The 24,723-nt window shown below is 39.7% G+C and overlaps 1 protein-coding gene across 3 annotated transcripts in view; it reads right to left on the bottom strand.

The window, feature by feature from the left end:
• Positions 1 to 24,723, bottom strand: part of IQSEC1 (IQ motif and Sec7 domain ArfGEF 1) — a 785,306-nt gene that overhangs the window by 558,722 nt on the left and 201,861 nt on the right. For 2 of the 3 annotated variants that reach the window (XM_069083774.1, XM_069083777.1), the window contains exon 2: positions 1,139 to 1,168. The gene's annotated coding sequence lies outside the window, so the exon portion shown is untranslated. Of the gene's footprint in view, positions 1 to 1,138; positions 1,169 to 24,723 lie in introns of those variants that run through there. The other variant, XM_069083778.1, reaches the window with a different exon arrangement.

Raw genomic sequence — 24,723 nt, 5'->3', positions numbered from 1 at the left:
ATCTATCTATCTATCTATCTATCTATCTATCTATCTATCTATCTATCTATCTATCTATCTATCTATCTAATCTATCTGTCTGTCTATCTATTCATCCATCCATCCATCTGTCTACCTATCTACTTACAAACAGATACAGATAGACAGACAGATGGAGACAACATATACACATGTCCTTCTGCTGAGTACCCCACAAAGCTTAAAGAACGTCAACTCTAGCCCACTGTAGAAGATTCAAAGAAACAATAAAGACAAATGTAATGTTTTGGTCAGACCCTCTTCCCAGACCTTCTTTAGCAGGTAAGATCTACATCCTATACAGAGTAGCATCATTAGCTAAAGAAAAAGGCAAGAAGCCCCCATTAATGGTGACACCCTGCAATGGATATTGCACTAGCATTGTTTGGTTTCTTTCCTCTCCTTCAAACCAGGCAGCCATTTCAAAATTCCAACCGTGAAAAACCATTGCAGTTCTGGTTTTTTGTTTTTCTGAAAGAGCAATCTCTGTTTTTGTCAGCCTCAGTCCTCTTTGTAAAGCTAGTGTCCACAGATAAGCAGCACTTCAGGTCCTTTGTGCCCTGACCCAACAAGGCAGCTGTGGATGACTGGGGATGTTTTCGGTAAAGGGTAAGAAAGCCATAGATAGCACAGTAGAATGCCTATTAACATTGCGGGGAATACTTTCACATCGGCCCTACATATATTTTGTCACTCTAGGAATCAAGCTCATGATGCCATTTGAAATCAAGGCAGGCCTTGAAATGGAGTCCCTTACTTTGCTTAATTTAATCAAATGTAATTGGGGGTAGGGCTCAAATGAGGGACGTGGACCAAAAGCAATTTTTAAAAATGGGCCCATGGTCTTTATTTTGTTCCTTCTGAGTGAAGCTCCTTGTTGGAGTTGCTCAGGAGAAGAAAAAGGAGCCATGGTTTTAGAGGGCTAGGAAAGAGTATATTTCATTTTGGGCTGCACTTCTAAACAAATCCATTTAAATGCAAAGCACCGAGTTCTTTGCTTCAATGGTTCTGACCTAATAAGACCACTAGTCAGACAGAAATCAAAGCACATGGCTTCATTAAAACAACAAACTCCAGGGGACCACAGTGACACAAGCAGAGGAACTAATTAAACACGTACCTGACACTCCGTGAGCCTTCTCCTTCAGACCTGCAAGGAAACAGAACATAGAGACACTAAGAATGCTGTTGACACTTTCTCTTGAAAAATGCACACATTATGATGATCAACAGTGAATGACTGAGCTATTCTGATCAATACAATGATCCAGGACAATTCTGAAGGACCCATGATGAAAACTGCTATCCATCTCCAGGGAAAGAACTAATGGAATTGGAATGCAGATCGAAGCATACTGTTTTTTTTTTTTTACTTTTTTCCTTGGTTTTATTGTCTGTTTTCTTTCACTACATGACTAATATGGAAATATGTCGTGCATGACTGCACATGTATAACCTTTATCAAATTGCTTGCCTTCTCAATGAGGGGGGAGGAGAAGGAGGTTGGGAGAGAATTTGGAACTCAAAATTATAAAAAAAACAAAGGTTAAAAATAGTTTTTTACATGGAATTGGAAAAAATAAAATACTAAAATAGAGTGGGGAAAAAAAAGAAAAATGCCAACATTCATTTACTCTCTCCAAAACCAAAACATTCACATACTGATGGGAAAGGAGAGGTGAGGGAAGGGAAGAGGAGGGAGTGAGGGAATGGAGGGTGGCTTCATTTATTACCTATTTGGTATTTCTCAAGCATTTCTGAACTACAAGTTCAATTTTCAAATACCAAAAAATCAATTATACCACTTTAAAAAGGAGACAACTGCAAAAGTCAAGAAATAGGATTGTATCACCCACTTGAACTTTCTCAAAGGCTGGGGAAAATACACAGAATAAAAGATGAAGACTTCACATTCTGCAAACCAAACTACATGCTCTCTGGACTGACCACACCAGAGGCAAGAGGATTAGTTTAATGGTGGTTAGCCTTCCACTTAGTTGACTGGATTAAAAGGCCATGTGCAAACAGGTTCAGGAATCTAATCCTTGGATTTTCTAAATGTGAGTTTATTACCAAAATAAAAACCCACTTAAGCCAGAGTTGGGTAATTAAGAGTCCTCTCTGGATGGAGATCACGCCATAAGAAGTTCAGTTGAAGGAACTGATTATGTTTACAGTAGAAAAAAGAAGACATATGTGCTGTCTTCAGGTACTGAAAGGACTAAAACGTGGAGGCATTTGGGATTAATTTTGTTCTGTTTGACAACACAGGACAGAGACTTAGAGCAAGTGGCCAAAGTTGCAGAAAGGCAGATTTCTGTTCAACAGAAGGAAAACCTTTCTAATAATGAGAGCTTCTAGTAAATATATAACAACCAGCTTTCCAAAAAACAAATACGCAGCACGCTTTTAAGTTTAATTTGCATTATTACAACTTTCTCTATTGCTTTTTTCCTAAGTATAGAAAACCAATAACACAATAAATCAAGCTCTGATTTATAGCACTTGTCCATTTCTAAGTTGTCAATGCTCACACTGAAAATTCAACAATCATTATGGAGTCCCTCTGAGCTGGTTCTAACACATCCCTGCAGCTGCCTCAACTAGAAATGGGCTCTCTTTCAAGGTATATCTAGCTGGATGACTCCAGACATGAAAGGGCTGCTGTGAAGAGCATCAGTACCATCAGCAGTTAAAGAACTAGGGGAAGGAATTGGAATTAATAATGTTCTGGGATAACATTCTGTTTTCTCCCTTTCTATCTCTCTCTTTTTTTAAAAGCAATCGGGGTTAAGTAACTTGCTCAAGGTTACATGGCCAGGTGTTTCTGGGTGGGTGCTAAGTGTCTGAGCCCAGATTTGATCTCCAGGTCATCCCGACAGTGGAGCCAGTGCTCTTACTCGCTGTGTACCTGGCCGCCCCCCTCCCTTTCTCTCTTAAATTTGAAGGTTTGTTTAAATGATGTCTTTGTTAATGTCTAATATTTAAAAAGCACAATCTCAGAAGAAACAGGAATAAGCAATTTTGGTTCTTTGCTGAAATGAACAAAAAAATCTACAGAAGAGCAAATTATATGTAAAGACAGAGAGTCAAGCAGAATGCTATGGTATCATTTCACAGCTGAGGTTTCCATGCAAGGGCCACACTTAGTTGCCAGAATGAGCTCACTCATGGGGATGGTGGGGGCCAGGGGTGGCCTGTAACTCTAAGAGCCTTGAATTCTTTCCCCACATATAGAGGAATACCGAAATGCCTAGCGGTCCCTAAGGACATAGTTCCCTAGAGAGATCAGTCCAATTAGAAGGGTGAATTGTTTAATTCATTAGAAACACAAGTCCTTCTCTCCTTGCCCTTTGTGGGAGGGAGGATTTACTCAGGGTACTACCATAAATTATGGGAATGTATGGTCTCTGGGGAGATGGGACTCTCAGTGGAGGGAAGGAGGGTTTTTCTTCATTGTTTGTGAACTTGGGCATGAATCCTTTGAATTTTTTGTCAGGTGAAATAAACCCTGTCCTGTATTTGATATCTTGTTAGCCTGAGTTCCTGTATAGAAACTGAAAGACTCTTTTCTTTTTTTTGTTGCAAGGAGTCAAAATCTGGTATTCTGAGGGAATGAGCAGGGTGAAAGCATGAGTCCAGCAGTATGGTTATATAAGGAATTTCTGTGATTGAACTTTGTCCATGTAAACCCAGAGCAGACGATACTTGGGAGTAATCAAAGTCATCTCTATAAATATGTTCTCCTTTCTTGGCTTTTCACTTCCAATATGACAAAGTTGTCTATTCTGAAGAAATCAAGCATCTAACCAAACTTGTAGAAACAATTACTTGGCAACTTTCTGATAGTATTTCTTTATTAAATTATCTCACTGTGAAGGAAAATGGATCACTTCTGGAATGGAATGTGGCCACTTCTATCATATTCATTGTCTTATTGTAGGAAGGAGGTACTTTGAAAGAGCAGCTTGGAATTTCTGGCCTGATTATTTCCCTCCTTTACTCCCTCTTTCCTTCCATCCTTCCTTCCCTCCATCTATCCCTCTTTCCCTCCTTCCCTCCACTCCTCCTTTCCTCCTCACCTTTTCTTTCTTCCCTCCCTCCTTACTCCCCTTCTTCCCTGTCTTCAAGGATCTTATGGTCCAGTATGAAAGACATGCCAATTATACAAAACCCTCTCCTTCCCCCTTTGTAGCTTCTCCTTCTGTTTTGTATTTTTCTATTAGAATATAAACCCTTTGAGGGTAGGGACCATCCAGTTTGCTTGTGTTTGTAATCACAAAGCTTAGCACAGAACTTGGCAGACAGTAAGCCTTTGAATGTTTTATCTCACTATCTATATGAATAACTACAACATGAAGAAGAATGTATTAAAAAATAAGAGAAAGACAAAAAAAGTGGGAGAGTTCTGGGGATGGAGTGCCATATTAACTCACATGGCACTTGAAAGTTCATGGGTTTCTCACAATTATCTGTGGTCAAAAGCTTATTATTCATCCCTACTTTATCGATCACTGTATATCACAGGATTTAAAGTCGGAAGTGAAATCTAGTACAGACTTTTTGTTTTACAAGTGAGGAAACAGATGTTCCCAGAAGGCAAATGACTTACCCAAGGTCACATGGTATATGTCTGAGCTAGGACTTGAACTGAAGTCTCCTGATTCCATATTCAGAAATCAGTTCACTCTTATACTGTACTGTTGTAACTATAGGCAGTGATGACACTTTACCCAATAATAACAAAAATTGGAACTTATATAGCATTTGAGTGTTTGTAAATGGCTTTACAATTATCTCATTTCATCCTCATAACAAGCCTGGGAGGCAGGTGCTATTATTATTATCTTCACTTTACAGATAAAGGAATGAAGACACTAACAGGTTAAGTAATGTGCCCGCTGTGTTTGAGGCTGGATTTGAACTCAAGTTTTCTTGGTTTTAGTTCAGGGCTCTTTCCACTGCACCAATCAACTTCAACTTCTAGTGCTAGGACCATCTGGACAGCAGGAGTGCAGTGATACTGTCAGCCCCACCCCTGCAGTTTACAGACCCCAAAGAACAAACCCTGAGAACACAAAGCAGTTGTCAGAGGTGAATCTTCCTTTGGAGATACAATTATTCCTTCCACATTCCAACTTTCCCCATTGTAGTTGTGATATATTGCTGGTCGGCAGAAGAAATTAAACGGGAATTTGGGGGAAGCCACAGATGACAAGCAAAGGCCAGCAGACAACACAGAAAAAGTATTTTTACTTAACATTGACCTATATGTAGCCTATGACCAAATACTCAACCCAAATTTTACAATAAGGTACTGTAAACACCCCATAAAAGAATAAGACAAAATTCACACTGAAATTTTATGCAGATTTTCCAGATTTGGTGAGGAGGAGGGTGGCACTGCGCCCTTCACCCCATGATGTAGAAGGGATACGTGTAATGCAAATCATTGTCTAAATGATGTTGGTGAAGCAAAAGAGAAGTTTCATCACAAAATCCCTAGATTGTGGAGGAGAGCTGTTCAGATAAAATCTTAGGTCCCCAAACAACAATGACAGAATTCCAGGTATGTGACCTTGCCCTCTCTGATCCTTCACATGTATAATGGAGGGATTTGACTACATGATATTTCATGCCCCTTCAAGATATGGAACTATAATCCTATGAAACCTAGGCAATATATATTCCCTCTTGTCTAGGCTTACATTTTCTCATCTGTACAATGAAGGGATTGTATTGGATTAACTCCCTTCTAACTCAAGGGCTCCATATTTTGAGCAGAGACTTTAAATATGACTCCCTGGGGAACGTGGGGCAAGGGAGAAGTAGGGGTAGGCTGGATAAAACAAAAAAAAGGAAAAAGAAAAGAAAGAAAGGGGAGTTATTTCAGCATTTAAAAATACATGGGAAAAGGTGCAAGAAAAGCCCAGAAAGAATCATACATAGGCAGGACAGTTTTCAAAGTTGCTATATTCAAAAAATAAAGAAGCTCTACAGAAAAGATAATTACAGTTTTGTGCACAGTCCCTTTTCTCTGTTCTATGCTCCTTTTATTTGGTGTTTGTTAAATTCAGAATAAAAAAAAGAGACTGCGACATTATTGTTATTGTTATTATTATTTACTATTGATTCAACTCAAGATTCAGTTCTTCATTCACGAGTCCACTGTTCATCCGTCCATTCATCCATTCATTTGCTCATTCATTGGACAAACAACTATTAAGTAGCTGATATTTGGCTAGCCCCAAATGCCATCTGCTCTTGTAAACAAAACTTAATCCCTACAGTATTTGAGTAGAATATTAGCTAACTTCTAATATAAGCTGTGAACCTAGAATAAGATCTATTTGAAAAGAAAAAAAATGCACACACCTCTAAGTAGCAATTTATTATTATTTCTCTTTTGGGAAAACCTATGATTTCATTAATGTAGGAAATTCCTGGTGAATCAACTCCCTTTATCAACTGTTCTACAATTTCTAATCTTAGTTGCTCAGAACATCAAGAAACTAAGAGACTTTTCCAAAGATGGGACTTCAACCTAGATCTTTTTTTTATTTTGGTGAGGCAATAGGGTTAAGTGACTTGCCCAAGGCTACAAAACTAGTTAAGTGTCAAGTGTCTGAGGTTGGATTTAAACTCAACCCAGATCTTGACTCCTAAGAGTTACTTGTGTGAAATGGTCACATCTTATGAAATTCCTATAAGTTAACATAATGTCAACAACTCCAAAACACTATAGCAAATTAAAGCAAACCTCCCAAAGTGGGAAATTTAGAAATGAGAAATGAGCTTGAAAAAAGGAAAATAATTTGTTTTCTAATTATGCACACTTAAGCTTCTAATAAAATATGGCATGCAGAGTACATGCAAAACATTTTTAAATTTAATCAATGCATTCAGTACAGCCTCCTGGATGGAACAGCGGTTGTCTGCTTTCTCTCTGACTAGACTAGTTAGAGCTTCAGGCACTAGTGGTTTGGGGATTCTCAGATTCTATCCCCTTTTACTGCACTGCCACCAGATATGATTGGGAGCTGGCACAAGCCAAGACTCAGCAGTAAAACAGAAACAAAAGCAAAGAGCCTACTAAAATGCATCCTTGCAAATGAAGACGTGGGATATGTGGGTTTGGAATTGGAGCCAGAGAGACTAGGTTTTTGTCCTATCTCTGCCTATAACTCTCTGTGTGACCTTAGGCAAGTCCTATTACCTCTGCAGGCCTCAGTTTCCTATCTGGAAAATGAGTCTCTAAGGTACAGGACCAGCTCTAAATTTGAGCATCCTGTGACAGCTCACCCAACCCTGCAATTTTAAGAGTGCTCCAAGTCACTTTTTATAGTCCAGAAATGGAGACTCTTGGTAGTTATTTCTTTGCAATTGCAATTCATATTTTCTGTAGCTGACTATGCTGATGAAATTCCCTAACACTCCCATCCTATCCAGATTAAATAAATTATATTATATTAAGAGCCAGAGGAAGGTAGGGAGATGAGCTTTGGGAAGAAATGTCTTGCCAACCCTTCCCTCCCCCTGATTTCCCCCGTCTATAGCATGGTGAAGGCAGATGGTACTTCTCTACTGTCTTCCTATTCATCTGTCTCTGAATAGGTACAGAGACACCTGGTGATGCAGCCTGTGACAAGAGATAGAGCTGAAATATAACCAGGAAGACCTTGGTTTGAATCCTACCACAATACTTATTATTTCTTGTGACATCAGTCAAGTCACTCAACCTCTCTGAGCTCCAATTTCCTCATCTGGAAAATTATAAGGGTGGTCTTGGTGGCCTCTAAGGCCTGCCTCTCTCCCCTGTCTCCCCTTCACTCAGGCTAAGGTACAGGCTATTGAGGAAGATTAAGTTAAACTAAGAATATAGACTTTTCCCCCACACTTTACCTTATGTGATTATCATTAAGAAATCACTTTGCAAACATTTAAGTATCATACAAATGGCTGTTTGCTTTATCATTTCTTTGACATATTAAAAACTCTTTGCCCTTGTCCAGTTTTAGAAATAGAGACCCCAGAGCCTCAAATAAGGCCTTCAACCCCTCTTTTCACTTGTCTGGCTCCCTGTACATACACCTTTCTACTCTTACTCCACTTTAGAGCAATTGTTTGGTTGCAAAGCTTGGAAATTCCACTACTGAACTCCACATGTTTTCACACACACACACACACACACACACATTCATCTCCTGACTAAACATATGCTTCTTAAGAGCAGAGACCCTTTCAAGTTGGTCTTTGTGTCTCTAGTACCTAGGACAGTGCCTGGCATAGGACATGCTTAATAAATGTTTTGCTTGACTGACAGACTCACTACCATCCCTCTACTTTTTCCACTTCATGATAGTGAATAATAAAGTGAGTTTTCATCTGCAGAAACCAGAGGCAACTGTCTAATAAATAGGAATCTATGCCCCAGCAGGGCAGAATACAAACTCTTTGGGGAAAGGACTCCTCGAGATCCTTTCCACACCCCCCCCCCCAGTAAGTCTCTGGGTACAGCAGAGAGGGGGACGAATTAATAAGCTCTGTAGTGAGCTATTTCCTTCTCCTTAAGGGAGTCCAGGCAGAGGCTGAGTACAGGTGAAAGGGATCTGGATTTTCTATCTTTGGCACCAGCATGATCCTTCATCTGGTGTGCAGACTTCCAGGGAAGCAGCTGTTTTTGCTGCTTAGAGACTCCATCAAGACCTAAGCTGGTCCATGGGACTAAAGCATGGTCATTGGCAGCACTCATGGTTTTATAGAAGCTAGAATTGAGAATGAGTAGTAATAGTGAAGCAATTGAGAATACCTCCTCCCTTCAGCTCATCTGGAAACAAATCCATTGATTCTGACACATTTCTAATACTGACTTTAAGAGGAGACACAGCTACCTATTCTTTATTATTGATTTAGTTCAGAAGTCATTCACCCATTTATCTAACCAATCACTGCTTCATTTATTCAACACTTATTAAATACCTGCGATTTGGTCAACCCTAAATGCAAAAAAGACATTGTTGGCATCTAATGCTACCTTTGCCTTTGAAAATTCAGGTTCATGAGTTTAAAATTCTACAAATTCTAATTTGTGCATATTGACTTTTGCTATAAGGAAGTATGTTGATTGTCAGTCAATAAACATTTATTGCTGTTGTTCAGTTGGTTTTCATCTAACTTCATGACCCCATTTGGGGTTTTCTTGGCAAAGGTAATGGAGTGGTTTGCCATTTCCTTTTCCAGCTCATTTTAAAGGAAACTGAGGCAAATTGTGTGAAGTGGCTTGCCAAATGTCATATAGCCAGTAAGTGTCTAAGTCCAGACTTAAACTCAGGTCTTCCTGATTCCAGGCCCAGTACTCTATGCATCGAGAGGTGCTAAATACTTATTAAAGGTCTATTATGTGCCAGTCATAGTACTTAGCACTAGGGATACAAAGAATGGAAAAAGACTGTCCCTGCCCTCAAGAAATTCACAATCTAATGAGGAAGACAACACATAAACACATAAAAACAAGCCTAAAAGGCTTAGGGAAGGTAACTGATGAAGGAGCCTTATGCAGAAGGCAAATGATGAGATGGTGCCCTAGGTACCCTCCTTTATAGAATGCCTACACCCCTACAAAGCTCATAGCTAATACAAAACCCTCTTGGTTTTCCCTGTAAATGAATGACCTAGGCTTGACAATTCTCTGCACCATCACTATTGATAAAAAATCAAATCTGTAATACATGGTAGGTCTGACCCTATCATTTCTCTGCTCCACAAGCTTCAGTGGGCCTCTGTTCCTTCTAAATTTGAAGGCCTTCACATTCGGCTTCCAACCAATCTCCTGAGGCTCATTATATGTTACTCCCCATCACATACTCTACATTTCAGCCAAACCAACCTACTTACTATTTCCTGGAGATAAAATTTCAGCTCTTTGTGTCTTTAAATGGGTTATTCCCCCTCCTCCCATGGATGGAATTCTATTTCTTCTTGAATTCTTTTCTTGGAATTTTTAATTTCCTTCAAGATTCAACTCAAGTGCACCTTCTACAAGAAGCCTTTCCTGATCCTCTGCAGTTAGTGAGACCCCCAATTACTCTGTGTGTGTGTATATACATACAGGTGTGTGTATGCACACACATATTTGTTGACTTATTGGTGTCCGTGTTGTTAGTATTAGCAGCTTCTTGAGTTCAGGGAGTGTCTTGATTCTGTCATGGTCTCCCCAGGGTTTTGCACAGTGATTGACACTAATAGATATGGAATAACTATGAGAACACCTGGTTTCTAATCTCACCTCTGACTGATCTTTGTGATCTTGGGCAAGGCACTTGACCTCCTTATTGCTTCCATTTCTTTAAGTAAAAGGAGACCTTTGGACTATGATGGTTCTCTGAAGTCCTTTGCAGTTCTAGATTTATGATCCTAGGGTCCACCAAGGCTCCCAGCCAAGATACACCTAAATAACAGTTTCCCAAGAAAATGTTCCCAGGTCACTTATATATGGTGCCACTTGTGTTACTGTATTCCTTGTAGTCTTCCCCTTTCATAGGACACCAACTGGACTATGTATGTTGATTTCTAAGGGTTTCCCTGCTGGGCTATAGCTGGATGTGAAGTAAGACTTGAAGAGAGAAAAAGGATGAAATATTTTCCACCTGGTCCCAGAAGGTAGAACTCAAAAGTCAAATCAAAGTTACAGTGAGGCAGATTTAGTCTTGATATAAGGAAAAACCTTCCTAACAATTAGAGATTCCCTCAAATAGAATGGGCTCCCTTAGGAGGTAGTGGGTTCCACCTTCTTTGGAAGCACTGGCCCTGGAGTCAGGAAAACCTGAATTCAAATCCAGCATCAGACACTGTGTGACCCTGGGCACGTCACTTTACCCCATTTGCCTCAGTTTCCTCATCTGTAAAATGATCTGGAGAAGGAAATACCAAACCACTCTAGTACCTTTGCCAAGAAAATCACATACAGGGTCATGAAGAGTCAGACATGATTGAACAATAAACATTTTATTGTATTTTTATTTATTTTGTTAAATGTTTTCCAATTATATTTTAATCTAATTCAGTTTCAAGTTTGTCACCTCTGCCTTACATTCTGAAATTCTTTGATTCCTTTTTCTATTATGCAGGGCACTAAAACAGAAAGTTATTCAAAAGCCCAAAATTATTGAGATGGCAAAAGAAATCTGTATTTAGACTCAGTCGAGTATTAAGATGGGTCACCTAGATTCTCTCTGGCTCAGTTCTCTGAGGTGTGCTGTGACTCATTGCGGGAAGGTATAAACAAAGGCCTCTGGCTTCAGAATCCATTCCTTTAGCTTCTAAGTACATGAGAGAAGGGGCTAGCACACTGGGTGCATGAGGAATGTGTGCAGGGAAACTGCTCAAGGGACCATAGCTTGTAAATGGTAAAGCAAGGACTCCAATAGCAGCCTCTCAGCAGTGTTTCTCCTAAAACAATTTGATTTTTTAATTTACCAACTTCTCCTGAGAATACAGCCTATTTGAAGCTATTGGTCTGCAGCAGGAGCCAGAATTATCCTTGGGCAAGATTAGAATCTATGTACATGCTTCAGCTCTCCAATTTTTTTCCACCTAAAATGGCCATTCATATTTCTCTCCGCATGACTGAGCCCATGTTATGAAGCTCTAACTCTTTATTGGATAATCCAGCCTCAGAATGTTTCATTTTAGGCTTCAACAATGGGAATTAATGGAATGTGTGATCATAGGATCGGGATTTAGAGCTGGAAAGGACCTTGGAAATCAATGAGTCCAACCCCTTCATTTTACAGATGGGGAAACTGAGGCCTGGAAAAATTTTTGGTACAGAGGATAGACCAGTGAATATGGAGTCAGAGGACTTGTATTCAACTTTCATCTCTGACATTTATTATTTGGGTGACTGGGAAAATCACTTAATCTCCCCAAGCATCTGGTTTCTCCTGGAAAATGAGAAGATTGAACCAGATGGTCTCTAAGACCTCTTTCAACTCTATATCTGTGATCCTATGATTTTCCAGTGACTAGCCCAGGGTTCCACAAGTGGTAAGGGATTGAGGTAGGATATGAGCCATTCAGTTCTGGGCATTTTCTCTGGCTGTTTCCCATTCCTGGCACTCCCTCCCTCCTCTGCTCTGCCTACTGACTTCCTAAAATCCTTGCAGGAAGCCTGCCCCAACCTCTCTTAATTTCAGTGCCTTTCCTCTCTTAATTATTTCCTAATTACTCTGTATATAACTTACTTCATATATATTTGTTTTCATGTCTCTCCCATTAGATTGTAAGCTCCTTGAAGGGAGGTTTTTGAATTCCTGGTGCTTAGTACAATACCTGGCACCTTGTAGACTCTTAATAAATGTTTATTGATTAATTAGACCTCTAATAACCTCCCCCTTCCACTTGTCTGTTGACAAGTCCTGTCAATTCTATCTTTTAAAATCACTCAAATACATCCTCCTTCTCTACTCTGACACTATTATCCCCCTGGCACAAGCCCTTATCCCTTCACACCTGGACTGTTACAATAACCTTTTGGTTCTTCTCCTTGCCGCAAGTCTTTCCCCATTCCAATCTACGATCCCTCAGCTATCAAAGTGATCTTCCTAAAATATTGGTTTGTCCAAGTTACCCTCCTCAATAATGCCCAATGGCTCTCTATTACTTCAAGGATCAAAAAAAAAAATCTGTTTGGCTTTTAAAGTCCCTTATAGCCTAGATTTTTCTTACCTTTCCAATTTCCTCACATATTACTTTTTTCCATATACTCAATGATACAGTGACACTTATTTTCTTCCTGTTTCTTTAAAAACAATCCCCCATTTTGAGACTGTTCATTTTCATTGATTTCCTCCATGCCTAAAGTGCTTTCTCTCTTTATCTCTGCCTCCAGGCTTCCATGGCTTCCTTCAAGTCTCAGCTAAAATCCTTCCACCTGTAAGAAGCCTCCTTTCCTAGTCCCTTAATGCTTGTGCTTTTCTTCTGGGCTTACCTTTCATCTGGCCTTCATATATCCTTCTATCTTTGCACATTGTCTCCTGCATTAGAATGTGAGCTTCCTGAGGGAAGAGGATATTTTGTTCTTTCTTTGTATCTCCAGCATTTAGTTACAGTTCCTGGTTAGTAGCAGGTAACTTAGTAAATGCTTGTTGACTGAAAGCAGGTCTGTCTGACTCCACTCTGTCCACAGTACCTTTTTTGTGGTGATGATCAATATCAATTCCCAGAGTTGTTTTCCCAGAATAAAAATCACATAAAAATTCTGATAGGAAGGTAGCAGGAAGTAACCTTTTAACAAACCTATGACAAATGGAATTATGCACCTGGGACGCCCTGTCCCCTACAACTGCTGCAGCCAGAGATAGCCCAAGTGCATTTGGGGTTGGCTCAGAGAAGGGACAGAAGGGAAGTAGCTTCATTTATCAAAAGTGACAGATGCTGTGGGTCTCAGTTGTGAAATCGAGTCTCAAACTCGCTTGTTGATTCTTCATTATCCAGTTGGGCATGGAAAGCAGGAGCTGTTTCAGTCACAGTGATTTATTAATGGAGTTAGTAAGTGAGCCAAAACATCACCTCTGGTGGGGCGAGCCCAAGGAACATGACCCACTGATTCCAACACTACATTTGTAAGGTGTCATATAAGTCCTTACCAACCCAATTTATAATGCTTCAAGGCTGGGTAGAGAGAAATATTATCAGCTCCCCCTCCCTATTAAGGTGAATTTATTTAAGTTCAGCCTCTTGTATTAAATTGAATTAACTGAATCAAAAGTAGCTGGGGGGCACAGTGCTTTGGAGTCAGGAAGATTTGAGTTGAAATTTGGCCTCTGACACTAACCATATGACCTTGGGCAAGTCATTTAACCTCTATTTGTTTTAATTCCTTCATCTGTAAAGAAGATATAATAATAACATCTAACTTTAAGTGTTGGTTTGAGAATAAAAAGGGATATTTGTAAAAGTGCTCTGTAAACTTTATAACCACACACACACGTATGCTATCAATTATTATCATAGGATCTATGTAGAAGAGAATCAAAGGATTTTAGAGTTGGAAGGGATCCCTTTTCATTCATTTGGTCTGTCACATGCCTGAAAAAGACTCCACACTGTAATACACAGGTGGTCAAGTGGTCACTCACTCTTTACTTGAAAACCTTAATGGGGGAGGGGTCCTCCTCCCTCCTGAGACAATCTATTCTATTTTTGGCTACCACTAATTCTTAGAAAGGTTTTACTTAAATCAAGACTAAATCGATCTCTCTGTCACTTTGCCTCTTTGCTTTCAGGTCTGCCTTCAAGTGGAAGTGGAATGAGTTTCATCCCTCTTTCCCCAAAATGGCCTTGTTTGACATCCATTCTTCAAGTCAGCAAGGAAGCCCTTGGAAATCAAAAGACTTGATCTCATGGAGTCAAAAGCAAAGAGTGCTGCAGGGATGAGATGCAAAAGCAAACACAGGAGACACTGTATACAGACAGCTGGGTTGGTATGCTCCCACTTCAGGTACAGATGAAATGAGGAATAGCTGACTCTTTGGATGTTTCTGTTAGAGCCTTTAAAGATGTCAACAAGCAGGAAGGAAACAGAGGAATAGTCATTTAGTGGTACATGGAAACTGGACTATATGTCATTTTGAGAGAGTGCGATAATATGATAGAACTTTGGTAAGGACCAATGAAATGTGTGTATGTGTGACCAACTAATTTAGGAGAGGGATGGGCAGCTCTCGGACCTTGGTCCCCTTCCATGAGCAATATTTGTGGCATGTGGGAGCATCTGTGTTGGCCCAGCTTTGTGGCTTGTGTTTTTTCTTGGATCCACTTACATGGCAAAATTGATAGGGGTATGTGGGGAACGAGTAAGTGATAATGAGACATTTGGTCAGATGCAGTCTAATGCTGAGCTCACTGCCAGTTTTCCATGTTTCAGGAAGGGTATCACTGATGGAGGCATCAATATGCCAAGGGCTCTTAACCCCTTCAGATTTATGGGGCAGAATCTCATACAGAGCCATAGCTCTAGGAACTCAGAAATACTTTATCATCACAGACTTGTCAAATACATGATGAGTTACCCAAAAGCCAATGGAGAAGGATCAGGAGCATGCATATCACAAAAGATATCTGGAAGGCAATGAAACAAAGGGGCTTCTCCCTTTTTTTACCAATGAAACTGAGGAATGGTGAGGTGAAAGGACTTGTCCAACTTTCTATTGGTAATGATTGGTGGAGCCAGGAGTCAAACGCAGGTCTTTTGACTAGAAATCCAGTATTCTTTATGCCTTGGTAATGTCAACCCATTTAAAAAAAATCTGTTTAATCTAAGAAAAAGCTTATATCTCTGATGTGGAAAGGCATTAATTGCAGTGGGGAAGGGGGAGGGGAACCAGTACAATGGAGAGATGACAGTTACTTGAAAAGTAGGCCCTTCTCCAACACTGGAGGGTGGAGGGAGGAAGAACGGGCAGGTTAGCCCTAGTCTACACATTTGAGAGTGAGGTTCTATTTAACAGGATTCTCCAGTTCAATTGTCTTGCTCTCAGTCTTGTCCTGGCTTCTTCCTCCCTTCCTGCTAGCAGGAAATGAGGCAAAAAGCAGTTAGCACCTAGGGTAAGCTTTCCAAATGACCAAGTATAAGTTCTTTAAAAAAAATGGATTAATATTCTTCCAGCTCCAGGTAGGAATCCAAGAGAGCAGCATGGGTAACATCATTAGGTGTTGGATTTGGCCACCAAGATGTCATTTTTAAGATTAGAACAACAAATAGAGACAACACGGAATGACTGTTCTCCCAGCATGAATCTCTCTGGCCACAGAATGATTCAAGCATAGGCATAAAGAGAGGGACAAAAAAAATGTCTGAGTCAACTGTGAAGTTGTCAACCCAAACACGCTCAAGATCACCCCTTAAGAAGAGTGTGACCAAAGACAAGGAGTGGGGCTCTGGCAAGGGGCAGTATTTCTGTTCTGATGCTTTAGGTTTTATGGTGAAGTCTCTGGTTTCCTGACTAGAAACTTCCAATTTACTTTCAGAATCCTTAGCTTGATGGAAAGGGGTCAAAGTGTGGAACCCATGACTCTACAAAATGGACCATGGAGTAGCTCACTTGAATAATGATTCTTACTGGATCATGGGCTTTAGAACTGAAGGAGGTTATGGAATATAAGTGCTACATTCTCATAGATGAAGAAGCTGTCAAAACTCTCTCTTGAGTCACCTGCTATTGTCCCTTAGCGATGGTGGTGGGGAAGGGACCCTGACTCCCCATCTTTCCGCTCTCCTAAGAACTTTTTATATATTGCATTATTCCTTATTCATGTACATCATTGTCTACCGATACAATGTCAGCTCTTTGAGAATGGGGATTGTTTTATTTTTGTCTTTGATTCCCCAGGGACCATGACAATGCCTGGCACATAGTAAACACTTAATTTCTTGTTGATTGTATATGAATTGACTTCTTTAAGATCAAAGAGAGAGCAGTAGGCAGTGGGGTTAAAATCTGAACCTAGATCCTCTGACAACAATTTCAGTTCTCTTGACATTATATGAGAATATCTTCTCTTTGCTGGAATCAGAGAATCTAGGTTCAAATTCTGACTCTGATATTACAATTTTTGTGATTTGGGCAAATCACTTAATCTGTCTCTGCTTCAATTCCCTCTAAAAGACTTCTGAGGGCCCTTCCCACCATAAATGTAAGATTCTATAAGCCTTAGAAGACATAGGATGACCTCTGAAAGGGAGAAGAGTGGTCCCGAATTAGCTTGGAGGAAGAAATCAGATTTTCTTTTGTCTGTTTCTTGTCAGCAAATTCCCCTAAGTATGTCTGTTTGACTGATTTACTATGATTTGCAGCTGAAATGTCACAAGGGAGAAGGGGAAGAAAGATCTCAGAAAGCCAGAGAAAAGAAGTATTTTGTAGAAAGCATAAGAAAATTGAACAGCCCCTTTAGTCTCTGAACAAATGCTCATCAAACAAGAACCAGGAAGAGGCAAGGTGACCCATCTGTCTCTCCTTAGAGACACTGCTGGTCTTGGAGAGTGGGAACGTGGTCTTTAGTGTACAGGGAACACCAGGTACTTATCTTATCCCAGGAAATGTTCACCAACCAAGGGGGTCTTCAAGGCTAAATGCTAGGTTGTGCAGGGGATAACTCTCAAGGGGCTCCAATTGGTTTAGAAGACCAGCTGGTATGAAGGTATAGGTTACAATCTGATATAATCCAAACTTGTCTGGGCATGCCCAGTCTTCCTAACATGTCAGCACCGAGTGGCCTGTGGAGCATATCCAGATTGCCTAACATGGAAGCCTCTGTGTCCTCCACCACATGGGTTAGAGGAGCCTTCTTTGATAGGCTACCCACATCTTTAGAACTGTGAAATTGAGTTGGCTGCTCTCTTTCTGACTGGCAGGATAATGTCCACAGATCGTTGAGCACTAATGCTAGGAACTGAACTGGGGAGCAGGGAAGGATTTCTCTCCTCTGCTCTTTTTGACCTTAGCACTAGGTAATGAGCCTGGGGGTGGTTGTTTCTGTTCTGTGTTATTTGTCCTTCTCAGTTTTAGGTACGGTATTAGCAGTGATTCCCATGTGATTCAGAATTCAAATCATGATTTTGCAGGAAGGATAGTGTAGCCAGCTAGCACACAGGGAAGCCCTGAGAAGTCAGGGACCCTGGGAATCAAGCCCTAGTGGGATTTTGGTCTTGGAACTGGGACTGTGCTCTATAGGAATCAAACAAAGCTATAAACTCATTTCTTTACCCACCCTAGAGTGTGAGGTGGTACAAACTTGGGGGAAGCGGATTATGGGTTGGGAAACATGTTTGTATATCTGCAATTATAATGTGTATTATATGTAATGTAAATATTTCTGTGTAAAGCTAATCTGTTGGTGGCTAAATGGAACTACCCTAAAAGGAACCATCCTTTAAACTTGGAACATCAGTGATGGGGGTTTGGAGCCATCTGCAAAGGACTGAGACACACCTGAGCAAAGTGCCCACCCACTGCAGAAAGGCTGAATAGACTATGGTATGTGAATGTGATGGAATATTATTGGGTTGTAAGAAATGAGGAAATAAAAACATGGGGGAAAACTCCACAAAGACATGCAAAAATCTGTCCTAACTGAAACAGAGTGAAGTTAGCAGAACCAGTAGAATTTCTATTTATAACATCAATATTACTTTAAAAAATGAACAATTTTGAAGACTTTAATAAACTGATGAAAAATGAAATGAGGAGAATTAGAACAATTAATACAAGAACATCACTATAAAAGCAAACAACTTTGAAAGCTGTAAAAACTATGATCTATACACTAACCATCCATGCATCCAGAGCAATAATGATGAAACATGCTACCCATGAAAGGGAGATGTTGGATTGGAGGTTCAATATGAGTACATGCATGTATACATACACACATATAAAAAGTGAATATATGTGACTAGACACACATGTGTATATTATGTGTGTGTCTCTTTGTGTGTAGTTGCATGAGGGAATTTTTTTTTGCTTGACAATGCATATTTGTTGCAAGAAATTTGTTTTTCTTTTCCTGTTTTTTTTTAATGGGATAGGGGCAATAGGGAAGAAAAATAGAATTCTGTTAACTAAAAAAAAATGGAGAAGTAGAGGTTCCTTCAGATGTGAAATACTGTATGTACTTTCAGCGGAAGGCAATGTATTTTAGCTCTATTTAGCAGTTTTACTTGGCTACCAGAGACCTCTCATGATGTCGGAGTAATTTATAAATCTAGTAGTTTAAAAAGAAAACTATCAATAAAATTTAAAACAAAAAGAAAAGAATTCAGAGGAGGAAGCAGGGCTGGAGCTAGTAACTGATGCAATGGCAAGCAGCTTGAAAAGTGCTTCAAGTTAATTATTTTTAAGGCAAAGTCAGTTGGAAAACAGGTAGACCTTTGGGGAGGGACCCAAATTAAAGCACAACACAAGGACCTATGGGGGAAGAAATCCTGGGCAATGGCCCAGAGTGGAGGGAAAGAACAGAAACATCAGACTCTGGTCTGTGAGCAGAGACCCCAGGATACTGAGAGAGTGTTTCTGGGGAGGCCATTCCTTTAGTAGGAGGCAAAGGGGAAGAAAACTTGTCAGGGAGGAGTAAATCTAGGCTACAGCTGCAAGGGGGAGGAAATGGGAATTTGCTAGTTTCTATTTCAACTAATTAGTCTTGCTAAATAAGCACCAAGTTTAGTTGTTCCTAATTGCTAGGGTACATGTGTGAGAGCCCCCTCTGAATTTCAGCCTTCCTGAGTCAATGTCCTGGTTGTCCCGCCCCAGTGCAGCTTCTGGACTTCAGCTGAACTGCTTATTTCTGTTTTTGAATCCCAGGTTATACTCTTCCCTGTATTTGTTGGGGACATGCTCCATGCCTGGAATGCTCTTTGTCTTTCAAAATCATTTGTTTCAAACAACTTCTACAATTACACCATTGAAGAGACAAATATTTTGAAAGACTTAAGACCTTTGATCAATGCAATGACCAGCCAGGATTCCACAGGACAGATAGAGAAGCCTGTTATTTGCTTCTTCAATAGGTGACAGACTCAAAATTCTCAAAATTCAGAATGAGACACTTTTGTATATGGTCAATGTGGGAATTTCTTTTGCTTAAGTACACATACTTGTCACAAGGATATTTTTTTGTTGTTTGTTTTTTTATTCAATTGGGAGGTGAGAAGAAAAGAAAAAATATTTGATAATTGATAGAAAGTAAAATAAGATAAAAAGGTTACAAAGAAAAGATTCTTCTCTTCCTCCAAGGCCCAGCTCAGGACCTTGCCATCCCTTCCAAAAAGTCTTCCTGATATAAAAAGTAAATTTTCCCTTCTCAAATTATCTTAGAGAAACTTGTCTAAGTCTATCCTATGTGCCATCACATTCTACCATGTAAAATACATATAGTATGTCCCTTTTAGACCGTAAGCCCCTTGGGGACAGGTTTTGTTTCACTTTTATGACCTTGCAGCTAAGCATGGTGAATCACACTTAAGAGGGGCTTAATAAATTCTTATTAAATTGAATTGCTGGAGACCAGTCCTCAACAAGTACAGGATAGAATAAACACTGCCGCTTGGGTAGGTAAGCTGTGAGGCTTCTTAACATGCAAACAAATCACCACTTTGTGTAAAAAACAGTCACCTTTGGGCAATATAAGAGACAAATACTTTGGCATAGAGCTGTAAGCTCAATTGAGAGTTCCCGTCTTGTGTCTCTGACCTTCAGATGGCTGGTTCACAGTTCTTGCAGCCCATGATCACTGCCAGCTTGTCTCAGCTCCCTGTGGATGTTAATCTGGGTGACCATCACTAACATGAACAAGGACCCAGAGCAGTAATGCCACCCCCAGTGCCAAAGCACAGCCACCACTTGCCACAGCTAATGGCAAGCGGGAAGGAAAGAGACAAGCAAAAGAGGAACTAGAGAAAGCAGAAGTAGTTTTTCTATCCAAGGAGACCTAAACACATTTCAAGGCATTCATTCATTTATCAGATGTCTATTGAATAGTGACCAAATATGAGCCACTGTGCTAAGCACAAAGGAGGGAAAATGTGCAGGGGGAGGGGTACAAAATTTATAAGACACAGTCCTTGCCCCCAGGGTTTACAGCATAGTAGGGAGGATGGAACATGTACATAGGATCATACGATCATGAGACTATGGGTTTTATAGCTGAAAGGGACCTGAAGAGCCTTTCCATCTAGCCCATCTTACATCTAGTCCAGTCTTAACATTTTGCAGATAAGGAAACTGACACCAAAAGAGGTTAAAGTTACATATATGTGGCCTAAGAGGTGAACAGATAAAAATATGGGACCATGTAATCATGTCACTTGAGCTGGAAGAAATCTCCAAGGTCGACTACTTCAACCCCTTCCTTTTAAGATTAAGAAACTGAGGCTGAGGCAGGTTAAGTGACCATGTCCAAGGTCACAAAAATAATATCAGAGGAGGAATTTGAACACAGAGAGAAACCACTTTGAGTTGGGGACTAAGGAAGGGAGAGACAGGATACTAGAGAGTGAGATTATTGATGAGGCAAGGTCCTAGAAAAGGCAGGGGGAGAAAGGATTGAGAGCATAGATAAAAACATTGCTTCCTCTGAGTCAGGAAAGGAAAGATGAGAAGGCAGATGAAGATACAGAGTCTCCTGGAGGTGAAAAGGGGCTCACCCACCCACTTAGTTGTCAGAAGGAAGGCCACCAGCAAGGAAGGCATTTTCTTTCTATGTCCTTTATAGCAGTGGTGGCAAACTCACATAGAACCAAGGACCAAACTTAAATAAGGATTCCTACAGTATATTGACCTTGAAAACTACATATTAAATTATCTATGTTCTAGTTTATTTTTATTTATTTTGTTAAATACTTCCCAATTCTATTTCATCTGGTTCAGGTAGCAACCAGGAGTGGCCACACCAAACAGCTTTCCAGTAGCCAGAGGAATCAAGGAATTTTAATGGATCCTTACATCAACAATGGATTCTTGGTCTGAGGCTCAGGAGTCATTGGAACTTTCATAACAGCATGCTCAACATTCTAGCATCAGTTTCTATCATGAAACTGAGGGAAGGACAGACAAGTTAAAGTGGGAGGTGAGATACTCTGGTGAGGAGGAAAAAGTGGAGGGCAGTGGAGAGCAGGGGGCATAGCAGAAGGGGATGGTATACCCTGGGAGAAGGTGAGGGGATCCTGCATGGGAGGTGTGACTGAGGTAGGAAACAGAGGTATTTACACTTAGCTTGAGTGGAAAGGGTGTCAGACTGTAAGATACAAGGAAGTACGCTTCTGGATGTTGGACTCCTGGATCCCAGCAGCCCCAATCACCTTGCCCTGGTTATAGCTATGGAAAGACAGAATGTAACTAACACTATGGAAATTTGGTCACTGTTGTCAAGAAATTGAGGTTCATATGAAGAAAGATGCTATTTACATCCAAAGAAAGAGCTGATAAATAGAAGTATGTAAAGAATAATTTTACATATTATATATGTATATATGTGTGTATACCTATATATGCCTATTTGCATATATATGTTTATATATTTGTGTACACACACATACACCCCTATTTATGTCTAATGGTAGACATCTCTAAAGTGGGGTGAGGGGAGGGTAAAAAAAGGAAAAAAAAGAAATTTACATGATAATTTTGTTGTATATTTGAAAGGAAAAGCAAGTTGTGCTTATTAGATTTGTAGTTTCATTACAATCATCTTTTTTTTATTCTACTATGTTATGACAATGCTTGTTTATTACATAAATATGTATTAATGTAAAAAAATAAAAGAGAAAAAATTTAAAAATAGTAAATAAAAAAGCAACTGAGGTTCAAGGGTATTCTCAGCATCTACACAATGAAAACACTTTCCTACAATCTAAGGAGAGTGGTCAGTATTGCCCATACCCTCAACCCTGACACATGCCAATTCCTGAGCATAAGATGGGAGAAAAAAAAAAGTATTCCTCTTGTAGGGGGAGCCTGGAATTTGAAAGCTCTCTAAGGTTTCTTACTCCATAAAATTGTTTATTTTTATTTTTATTTTATTTTATTTTTTAAGCAATCAGGGTTAAGTAACTTGCTCAAGGTTACATGGCCAGTTATTTCTGGGTGTGGTGCTAAGTATCTGAGCCCAGATTTGATCCCCAAGTCATTCCGACCCTGGAGCCGGTGCTCTTACTCACTGAGCCACCTGGCCGCCCCTACTCCATAAAATTAGAGGGCACTCTGGGATGAGAGTTGAAGTCAGAGGACCTGGAGGAAAAGGCCTGAGTTCTAGCCTTGGTTATGCACTACTCAGCTGTATGACTATATGTAAGTCACATGACCTCTATGGACCTTGCTTTCCTCATCTGCAAAATAATAACGTTGGACTAGATACTTTCTTTCTAATGGCCCTTCCTGCTTTACGGTTCTATAATTCTAAAGCTAAAGACGAAAAGCAGAAATAAACTCTTTCTCCCATCTGGCAGGAGATAAAAGGCTATGGCTGGCCTGGAGACCTTGGGCCAATTGTGTAGCTGACTACACCTCAGAAACTTATCAGGAGGAAAAAAAACAGTGTAGAAAAAAGGCAGCTTTGGTTTTTGATCTCACATGTGCCATCTACAAAGCTGATTAGGAAAGGGAGTGCCATTCTAAAGGCTGGAGGAAAAATCCCCAATACACACTCCATTAGCTACATTTCCTGCCAAATTCCAGCATCTGTTCTAGAACAAAGAATATAGCTCGGAGATGTGGGTATAACAAGGAGAAACTCACAGCTCTGATTTCACTAGGGCTCCTTTCCCATTATTAGCATCTTGGTACAATGTGCAATTAGCATTCAAATAAGGATTTAAAAATTAGAGAAACAATACCTAGTTATTAAGTAGCTTAATGTGAAAATCAGTCAAAACAGCTTTAAATATAGTGCAATAACATGTTTTGTGCCTTTTTCCCCTCTTAAATGCCTTACCCAGCAAGAAGTCAAATAGAAATGTTTAAGAAATGGATATTCATAGGATCATAGACTGAGAAAGTTAACTTATAGCAAGAAGTTATTTCTTAAACTGCTTGGTCTCAGAACCCCTTTAGAAACTTAAAATTTTTTTTGATTTATTTTTATTTCATTAAATATTTCCCAATTACACGTACATTATTAAATGCTCATTTAAAAAATATTGAGTTCAAACCATTGCGAAGACAATTTGATATTGATTATACATGTGAAGGTGGGCAAAACATATTTCTATATTAGCCATGTTACAAAAAAAACACAAAATAAAATAATAAAAATAAAGGAAGTAGAAAAATATTCTTCAATGTGCACTCAGAGTTGATCATTTCTCTCTCTGGAGATAGCATTTTTCATCATGGGTCTACAAAATTTGTACAATATTATTGTCACCATGTAAAATGTTTTCCTGGTTCTTCTCACTTCACGTTGCATCAGTTTATATAAGTCTTCCCCAGTTTTTTTTCTGAAACCAACTTGCTCATCATTTCTTACAGCACAAGTGTTCCATCACAATCCTGTACAACAACTTGTTTGTCCATTCCTCAACTGATGAGCATTTCCTTAAACTTTTAATTCTTTGCCACTACAAAAAGAGCTGTTACAAATATTTTTGTACACATTTCCTTTTTCTTTGATTTTTTGGAGTACAAGTTTAGTAGTGGTATTGCTGGATCAAAGGGTATGTATAATTTTAAACACTTTTGGTCATAGTTTCAAATTATTCTCTGGAATGGTTGGACCAGTTCATAACTTCATTGTTGGTGGTAGTCTTATTTTGTTCAGCCCCTTTTAGTCATGTCAGACCCCATTTTGGGTTTCCTTGGCACAGATACTGTAATTGTTTGCTATTTCCCTCTGCAGATCATTTTACAGATGAGGAAACTGAGGTAAACAGGGTTAAGTGACTTGCCTAGGGTCACATAGCTTATAAGCTTCTGAGGCCACATTTGGACTCAGGGAAAGCAGTCTTCCTGACTTTAGTCCTGGCACTCTATCCATTATGCCAACTAGCTGCCCTAGTTCACAACACCAACAATGAATTAGTGTCTGAGTTTTCCTACATCCCCTCCAGCATTTATCATTTTCCTTTTGTGTCATGTTAGCCAATATGATAGGTGTGAGGTGGTATCTCAGAGGTTTTTTAATGTGCATTTCACTAATAAGTACTGATTTAGAGCA

Source organism: Petaurus breviceps, unplaced genomic scaffold (assembly GCF_028583685.1).
Source record: "Petaurus breviceps papuanus isolate PSGF00001 unplaced genomic scaffold, PetGlider_PUasm1.0 174, whole genome shotgun sequence".
NCBI lineage: Eukaryota > Metazoa > Chordata > Mammalia > Diprotodontia > Petauridae > Petaurus > Petaurus breviceps.
Note: the sequence above shows the minus strand (reverse complement) of the source record. Positions and strands in the feature narration are given on the sequence as shown.